This window comes from Rousettus aegyptiacus, unplaced genomic scaffold (assembly GCF_014176215.1).
Source record: "Rousettus aegyptiacus isolate mRouAeg1 unplaced genomic scaffold, mRouAeg1.p scaffold_m13_p_7, whole genome shotgun sequence".
Classification (NCBI taxonomy): domain Eukaryota; kingdom Metazoa; phylum Chordata; class Mammalia; order Chiroptera; family Pteropodidae; genus Rousettus; species Rousettus aegyptiacus.
Genome location: NW_023416310.1, coordinates 43,125,438 through 43,135,345, shown reverse-complemented (window position 1 = coordinate 43,135,345; position 9,908 = coordinate 43,125,438). Strand labels below are relative to the sequence as shown.

General features: G+C 32.1%; 1 pseudogene; it reads right to left on the bottom strand.

Annotated features, from left to right (window-relative positions):
* Positions 1-8,300: 8,300 nt before the first annotated feature.
* Positions 8,301-8,812, bottom strand: LOC107506923 (annotated as a pseudogene).
* Between the last annotated feature and the right edge of the window lie 1,096 nt (positions 8,813-9,908).

The window sequence follows — 9,908 nt, the reverse complement described above, 5'->3', positions numbered from 1 at the left end:
CATTCAACTGAATACTATTTTAAATTGTATCTGAATCTTTCTACCACCATAATATAGATCCAACCCTAATTAAGCTATATGTTGCTAATAAAAAGCTCTCCATCCTCCCTTAATATAAATAGTCTTTTATTACTTTATTCAATTCTATGCCCAATTGCCAGAAATAATTAAAAGTCTATGAACATGCATTTTTCTATTTCAATAATGTTACTTACATAAGAAAGATAGATGGCCCACTTCACAAAGTGGTCATAGAAAAATTATGTCAACTTTTCTGTATTTTTTTAAACTTAATAATAAAACAATGAGGAAAACACAACTTAAAACCTATGACAACCAGAAACATAAGAATATTACCAATTTTTCTTCAATAATGGTGTGGACTCAGAGTCTTGGTCTAAGAAGGGTCACAAAACCCCAAGAAAAGTCACCAATTCCTTGAAGTACTGACAGGTATCGGTAAGTAAACATATTTGGTTTATTTCCTCTACCAATAGCTAAAGGTAAGTAACTTTAGCTATTATGCTCCCTTGTAAAAAATTTATCATTTCCTTTTTTGTTATAATAAAAGTTTCCTGAATTTTAGTATTGGAAAGGTACAAAAGGTAATATTTAGACATAAAGAAGATATGAACTTGAACTATTGTAAAAGCAATAGCAGTCCACTCTATATCAATTTAGTTGACATATCTTCTCAAGGAAATATATTAATCTTTTTATTACTTGGTTAATTTTTACCTTGATTTCTAGTGGCAAAGCTTCGCCCAAACACTTAAATACAACATATGTATGGGGTACATTTAAAAATCTTTGTAGTGATTTTTTGACACATTTTCAGTGTGCTTGATGTATTCTAATATCTAGCCAACAGTTTCCTGAATACAGAATAATATATATGATAGTTCTGTGGTGTGAACAGTCCTCATTATCTATCAACAAATAATAGTTATTCATCAAATAAAAATTAATAATTTTAATGAAGAATCATTAGAACTTGCTGTTATTAAAAAAAAAATGACACACATTGATTGATGCACATGGTACCATGTCTTGAAGCATAGTCATTAGGTCTTTACTCTTTTCTATTAATATGCAAGCTATAATAAAGCTTTTACTGTTATTCAATATCAGCAATAAAATTATCAATATAATTTGAGTCGCTTAGTAGAGAAGGGGCCAAAATAAAGATTATCGAATATTGTTGCTTACTTTCAAGTTTTAAGATTTTTAACTTTGTTTAACTTGATTACATCAAAATTCTTAGAGTGAGAAAAAGAACTGAACAAAGGAAAAAAAGAAGAATATGTGCAATATACTTACATACATTTTTATTCTCAAAAAACCTTTTTAAAAACTGACATCTCAATTATTTGCCATGGGACAAGCACAAATTTCTATGACAACTATTTTAAGTCTGGTGCTAAAATACTCTGTTTAGACTGGCAGGCCATAGAGCATCTTGTAAAATTCATTTCGTATTTTCTTTATTGAAATGATTAATTAGAACTGCTATAGTTTTTTTTAAAAAATCACAATGCCTGATCTTCCGATTACCCAGTCCTTTAAATCAGTGTCACATAGTGTGTATAAGTAAAGATTGCAGATGTTTTCTAGGAAAACACATCGTTCCTCTCGGCTGAAATTTTTGATTGTTAACTCCTGGCATAAAATGATCCATTGTCCACCTGCCACACAGATTGTGCCATATCTTAAGTTTTAAAGTTTCATGGAATTGGTTTACCCCACAAGAGTGCTGACATCTTGAACTTCAGCTGACATCTTTGAGGATGAATGGTTTCAAGGAAGAATGGTCATGGTCTGCCCAAAACACAGTGAATTTGTACCTAAGCCGTTCGCCTCCAAACTTTTTTCACTAATTGAAGAAGTTCGGACCGTGTCATAGATGGATCACCTACCTAAACATGTTATATTTGTTTACCGCAGTTATTTTTATTCCAACTGTCTAGTTTGACATCCACAAGTAACATTGTACTTATTAAGTTAAAGGAATTGTGAAGCAAATGAACAGCAACATGGCTTCCCATGTGCCCTGATAAATGCTGTTGATAGCTTTTAAAATTCTTATGTCCATTTGAGGACAATGTTGTAACACATTCAAGAATTGTTTACAGCTTTACAGAGTGACCAGGAAGGTTGGTTGATATCAAATGACATTATAGAAGTATAGAGGAAAAACAGGCAGTTTTGAGAATTCTAGTTACCACAGAATTCTAGTGTCATAGTATTGAAAGAAATATAGTAGAAATAATAATAATTCCTAGCACTTCATCTCTTTGTCCAATCAACAAATACTTTCTAAGCTACTTTATGATAAATTTTGGTGATAAAAGATAGAGAAAGCACATCTTATGCTTAAAGGAACACAAAGTGAGATATGTACACAACACAAGTAGAGATACTGACAGGAGCTTTGGGAGCACATAGTGGGGTACAAATCCTCTCTAGGGCTAGAAGACACTCTTTCTTCTGAAGTTTACTTATTTCCTTCCTGTGATCACCTCTAAATGGAACTTGTATTCTACTTAATCCTTATATGGCTGTAAATGGTTGATGATGGCATTGCATAAGAGTTAGTAAGACAAAAATTTATCATGTGAGAAGTTACATTAAAGCATTAAAATGTATTCAACAATTCTTTGTAGTTCTATATCAAATCTTGATCGAGAATGTGTGAAAGTTCAACAGATTGATAGTTATCAGAAGGGATAGGGGAAGAGGCGAGAGAAGGTGAAACAGGTAAAGGGGATCAAATCTATGGTGAAGGGTAGAAACTAGACTTTTGGTGGTGTATACAGACTATAGTGTATATTGAATTATAATGAGGCACATTTGAAACTTATGCAATGTTATAAATCAATGTTACATGTTACTCCAATAATAGAGGCGGGGGGAGAGAGAGAGAAAGAGACAGAGACAGAGAGAGGAAGAGAAGAGAAGAGAAGAGAAGAGAAGAGAAGAGAAGAGAAGAGAAGAGAAGAGAAGAAAAAGAAAAGAAAAGAAAGAAAAGAAAAGAAAAGAAAAGAAAAGAAAAGAAAAGAAAAGAAAAGAAAAGAAAAGAAAAGAAAAGTCAAAGTTAATACTTGCTCTTTCTCCATTTAACAAAATGATTGTTGAGAGTTAAACTAGTTGTCCACAATCTTGGTTGCACATTAGATTCACCTGCAAAACTTAATATATATAGTAATTATATATAGTAATATGTATTATTTGGTTCTCACCCCAGAGAGTCTTACTTAATTGATTTGAGGTGGGCTGAGAGAATCACTATTTTAAAATAGTTCTCTAGTTTATTTTGCCTTGTGAAGAGCTGAGAGTCTTTTTTTGAATTAGTGAACTTTTTCTCTCAACTGAGTAAATTATTACACTTTCAAATAGCACATTAGGAGGACTGTAAGTTAAGAATCTCTGCTTTTTCTGAAGCCTTGGAAGAGATGGTATTTTCCTTGAACGGTCTGTCATAACTTTTCTGGTACAATATTGTACTTCCCTAATTCTGAGCACATTTTTTCATCTAGCTTTTAAGAAGCTTTTTCAATGTGAACTGCTTTCAATTTTCTTCTCTTTATTTTTTTTTGAAAATAATGTAGTTTTATTACAAAATATAAAATATATTTTCATTTTATTTGTAAAATATAAGGCACATGATTAAAAGCAAAAAGTTTACTATAAGAACATGCAGTACTTTTCTGTGGTACTTATTTTCATTCTTTTTTCTGTGTTAGGTATATTAACATTTTGTTACAAACTTAGAATCCTACACTATCAAAATATATTTTATGATCAATATTTCACCTGAAAGTTTTTGTCTTGAATCATTTCCATATTTTAAAATAATCTTGTAGCTCATAATTTTAATGGCTACTTGAAAGTCCATTGAACATGTAGTATATTTATTAACTGGATTTTTATTTGGGGCATAGAGATTGTTACTATTTATTTTATTTTATATTAATTTAATTTCATTTAATATTTTATTTTACTTCAAAGAATCTATGGTTGGATTTTGTTTCTTGATGCCAGATTAGAGTCTTTGGGGACTTTCAAAATGTTAAAACCATCATAAATCGCCCCTCTTAAGTGCTGTCTTCCCTGCTTGCCTTTTTTTTACCCCTCATTTGGTCATCAGCGATGAATGTGAGTTGGGCTGGGTAGTAAACACTGTGGCAAGTTTCTCGTTCACTACTGGATTGATCCTTTGCTTTCAGTTTTCTTAATTCCAGAAAATATTTGGAATATTCTGCCTGAAACTCTTCCTCCCTTTTCTTAAGACATATGATATGCTCTTTCACATATGGGTCAGAACTGGATTTGCTTCAGTGTAGTCTATATCTTGCAGAAATTCTTAGATGTTTCTGCTATTCATATACCAATATCCTTAGTTCTGAAAGCTGATATGGTTTTTCTTTATATGTCTATCATGTCAGTCATGAGAAATAGTCCTACACAGAGATTCCGATTGAACGAACAATAAGCAAACTTTCAGCATTTACTCATTTTATGTGTTCATGCAATAGTTTAACTTTAAATCTTAGTTTTCTCATCCATAATAGGGAATAGTAATTGTACTTAGCCCATAAGATTATTATAGAGATTAAATGAAACAGTGTCTGTAATGTGTATAGCACAATGTCTGACATGAAGAAATGCTTAACTGTTAGCTTGATGATGATAATGATGATGATAATGATGAAGATGATGAGGATTTCAATAGAAATCTCGGGTTGCCATTGTGCCCCGAACCATTTAATAAGGAATGAGTAAAAGGAATCTGATTCTTTTTATTGGAAACACATTGTTTTGAACTAAAATAATCATAGGTTAAATCACAAAACCAAATAATAAGTGCTTGAAAGCAGATTTTAAAATTGTTTGTTTTAAAGTTGAATCACTCTGTACCTATAAAGTTTTTCTTATTTCTTAAATACGAGTATGTCTCTAACATTTATAATCCCCAAACTCATGGTTCAGCTTAAACCATGCCATGAGCTGAAGTGTTTCCCCGTTCGCCTCCCCCACAAATTTAATTGTTAAAGCCTTAGCTCCCTAGTCCACAGAATGTGACTGTGGAGATAGAATCTTTAGGGTGGACTCTAATCCAATATGTCTGATGTCCTTATAAAAAGAGAAGATTGGGATATGAATACATACAGAGAAAAGACCATGTGAAGACACCAGAAGACAGTCATTTATAATCTAAGGAGAGAGTGCTTAGGAGAAACCAATGCTACCAACACTTGACCATGGACTTTCATGCTTCAGAACTATGAAAAAATAAATTTCTGTTGTTTAAGCCACTCATTTTGTGGTACAATGTTATGGCAGTCCTAGCAAACTACTATATATCTTATTTAATTTTTGCCCTCTGTAGAATTTTAAAAATTTGTTGGTTAGCCTGGCTTTTTAAAACATACCATCATCTTCATCATCATCATGCTGTCTTTCAGCAAAATAGTCTTAGTTCTTATAAATGTTTCTTATAAGTTCTATTTTTGAGTATTTTGGCAAAAGCTACAAAGCTGAAAAGATAAAGAAAAGAGTTACTTCAATCTAAATTTCGTTTTAAAAAAAGACTTTTTCTTAAGTTTTTGCTTTCTACTCTGTTCTTACTACACTATTCTAAGATATTTATATGCTGAAAATTTTATTTTAATATTTTAATTGTCAGTTTACTTTTGCTCATTAGACTACAGAAGGATCTCATTTAGTGCCTATATATATATATATATATATATTACGTATATCTTCTCTCTTTATAGTCTTTTCTAAGAACTCATTTTCTCTCTTAAATCTATAGTGATAGTATATCTGAGCGCTCAACAAGTTGCTCATTTGAGTGACTGTTCAGAAGAGAATCAATGAGCAGGTAGAAGCTGGAGTTGTGCAAGGCCAAAAGAGCTGAACAAAAATTACATTTGATTATTCAGAATTCTATAATCCACAAAGTTGAATTTTTATATTTTGCTTGAACATCACTGAATTAGCATCCTATGAAAAATAAACTATCTTTATTTACTTATTTGCCCATATTTTTGCCTAACAATAAAAAAAAAATCAAGAAGACATTCCTTCTGTTTTCTCATTAAAAACACGGTCTCTGAAGATATTTTTTAAAAATAATATACTACACTAGCTATCCAGAATTAGTGTTTTTAGTTGGTTGACAGATTTGCCAAATATAAGAGGCTATTGTCATGAATAGAAAAAATTGTTGCTATTATAAGATAATGTTTCTCTTCAGCTGAATTATTGTTGATGAAGATTCTGAAAACGGAAAGGAGATATTTTTAGGCCTTTCATGCTTAGCAATTTTGTCCTTAGACTCGGTAAGTAGATGTAAACTTCATATTAAATTAAATATTTCACATCTTAAGGCACTTTCTAAGAAACATGTTTCAGAAGCATAGAATAATTAGGTAACTAGATACTTTCCCAAGGGCCAATTTTGTCCATGTTCCAAGATTTTAGGAAATCTAAACAGACCATCCTAGATGCATTCTTATTTTAGAAAGTTATAGACAATGATTCCACAACAGTTCATAAATAAATTTTCATTAATGTCTGTATTTAAATTATGGAAGGAATTGAGAAACATTACATTGTTGGCATCTCAAAAATGTTAGAAATAGAAATACATTTAGGAGCAATTAGCCCCATAGTTTTTTGTTCAACAGAGAGCTCATTCCTTGAGTATAGTATATGGTGTTTTATTTTCTTTCTCCTGTCTTCCAATCCCAAGATAATTATTCTTATTTTGTTTTGTGGTATAACATTTCAGAGTAAAGTTAATACCCAATTGCAATTTCTTATTAATGCCATACATACATCATTTCCCATCAATTTTATTCTTACTGCAGGCTGTGTAACTGGTTGGCTTTTTACTTTATCAAAATTTAACATACTGTTCAGTTTCTTTATCATATTTGATGGTTACTGAGTTCTAGGGTGCCATGTTCACTAGCTGCCTTTCCTATAGTGTAAATTAAGTCACTTAAATCAGTTATAGTCATTTCTTGGTAGAGAAAAGTAATTAAGCTGTGTGGGTCCAAAGCTGGCAATGACTTAACTATTATAGAACAACCATAGACTATGATGTTTCATATAACTGATCACATGACCCTTCATATGAGAGCCTTACAAGATGTATGGCAAAACTTTCTATTGAACTCTGCCATTTTAACATGTCTCTTGACATTTAAATTCATTTTGTTAAATTTACCAGCAAGATTTCTCTTCAGTGGAGCATTATAGAGTATTTTAATTTTAACCACATGTTAATTTTTCTAATTTTATACTAGATAGTCATAATTTATCAAATTTATAGAATTCTAGATGCTAATGTATGTGGTCTATTTGTTTTATAGTTGGATTCTTGTCCTCTTTCTGAATGGGGTATCTTACTAAAATCTCAGTTAATATGTTGTGACACTGTCACAGGACACTTTATGTGCAATAGCTTTGCATGGTTTTGACTTAATCGAGAGGAAGATGAGTGTGGTTGTCCATTTCTTTAAAGTCCTCAGCTCTTTTGACATCCATCTGAGTCCAGGTGTGATTACTCAGGACACAGCGTTAATGATAGCTTTCAAAATAGTAGTTTATGAGTTAGAGGTCAAGAAAAAACATGTAAAAGACTTCAGGGTGAACTGATGATGAAGTAACTAATTTAGTCATTTAAATGCTAGACTAGTATGGCCTTGGTGGGATCAGGGGTTAGTGCAAGTAAGTAGTTTACTCTTGTTAAAAGAAAAAAATATATATATGATAATAGCATTTCCAAACAAGGACAATAGAGGTAGTTTTCCTGATTATAGTGCTGGCCCAGTAGAGTACAGAGTGGTCTTACTATTGGCATGAAAGCTTTTACTTTCAAGTAATATTAACCCTTATTGGTACTGAATGTCTTAATTAAGATAATTCCTAGAAGTTATGCCAACATCAGTAGTTTTATGTTTCCACTGGTGTTTATAAGCCATTTGTGAAAGATATGAGCTAGGGACCTGGCACAGTGTCCAAAGTGAGTTACTCTATTTAAGGAACATTTTTTGATAAATTAAAAGAAAAAGCTCCCAATATTCTGTTTTACTTGGTTATTTAATATCACACTACACGAAATAGAGAAAGAGAGAGAGGGAGAGTAATCTTGATCTCATAGAAGCTTCTGAGACAGCAAAAACCATGCCACATAATCCATACAAAAAATACATTATTTTAATTAATTAATTAATTAATTTTTTACAGTGAAAAACATTTATATTTAGAATTAACCTGCTGGACTCAGTTTAGATGACCCCAATTTTGTTGGCAACATCTAAAGCATCATAGTGGGGAACCGGCTGAACATATGCCTTCTTCTCTCCATCAAGCCTGATCAGGGTGTTGACTTTGACCACATCAAGGTCATAGAGTTTCTTCACAGCCTGTTTGATCTTGTGCTTATTGGCCTTGACATCCACAATGAACACATGTGCATTGTTGTCTTCTATCTTCTTCATGGCTGACTCAGTAGTCAGGGGGAACTTGACCATAGCATAGTGGTCAAGCTTCTTTCTCTGCAGGATGCTCCTCCGAGGATATTTGGGTTGCCTTCAGAGCCACAGTGTCTTGGGCCGTTGGAAGGTGGGCGACGTGCGTGTCTTCTATTTTTTTTGTGGCTGCAGACGCCTTTCAGCACTACTTTCTTTGCCTTCAAAGGCTTTACTTTGGCTTCAACTTTAGGAGAGGTGGGGTCTTCCTTCTTCGCTTTAGGCACCCTCTTCATGAAAAGGGCCATTATTTTCTTTTAAACATAAAAATAAATTTACAGCCTTGTAGCTCAATTGTTGAGTATAATTAATTATAATATATTCTTATTTATAGTGTATTAAAGGACTAGAACAATTGCTTGTAGTAATTATATAATGGTAGAATCATTGAAATCTCACTTTAACACTTGAAAAACATTCAGTTGTTGTAATTTTTAAATGAATTTCTTTCTTTTTTTCTTTTCTTTACTTTTGTTTTTCTTTTTTTTCACCACTGCACACCTCCAGGAAAGAACCTTTGAAATTCTCCAGAGAATAACCATAGTCAATTCACAGTCACTTGAAGAATCACTTTTCAAAGGAGACCTGAGATGCATAATCTCATTTCAAAGTGTGTTTTCTTGATTTCTCTAGGTAGAAATGTGAAATGTAGCCTCTCAGAGAGAACTCAAGTTTCAACTTAAATAGTTGGCACATCAAGAATCAACCAAAAAGGAGCTTGAATATTATTGGACAAATCTGAGTTTCTGCATATTTCAGGTTGGGTAGCTAGGTATCGGCAACTCCATGGAAAATGGCCAAAGTCCTCGTGTTACCTAATTCTAGTTAGAAAGTCAGAGGGACAAAATTATCTTATTATCTTATACAGATTACTTGTTATAGTTATACTATTTTTGGTTAAAGGATATTTTCAAATATGTATCTAGTTTCTGAGTTATTTATAAATTTTACACACTAAATCTATCAGTAAACCTTTCTTTACTGTCCATGGTATGAGATTATGAGATAATGAAAAAAATATGCTGATTATTCTTTTAGTTATTTTATGTGAACAAAATGCCTACTATAAAACAAAGTATTTTTCAACTTCATAAAATAATGTTTTCCCTTTGGTATTTGTTTCAGTGGGGTAGTTAGTCTCTATTATTGCCTAATGAGTCTTTCTTTAAGAATGATTTTTAGGATGATTTTATTGACTACCACTGACTCTAGGAAATTTTTAGAATGATTTTATTTACTACCACTGACTCTAGGAAATTTCGTTAATGATATCAGAACCATTGGAGAATTGCACTGGTGCCTAGTTGTATAATGTTCCCCAAAGCCAGCAATGATTGCAAATTTTGGTAACTGAGACATAGTGAT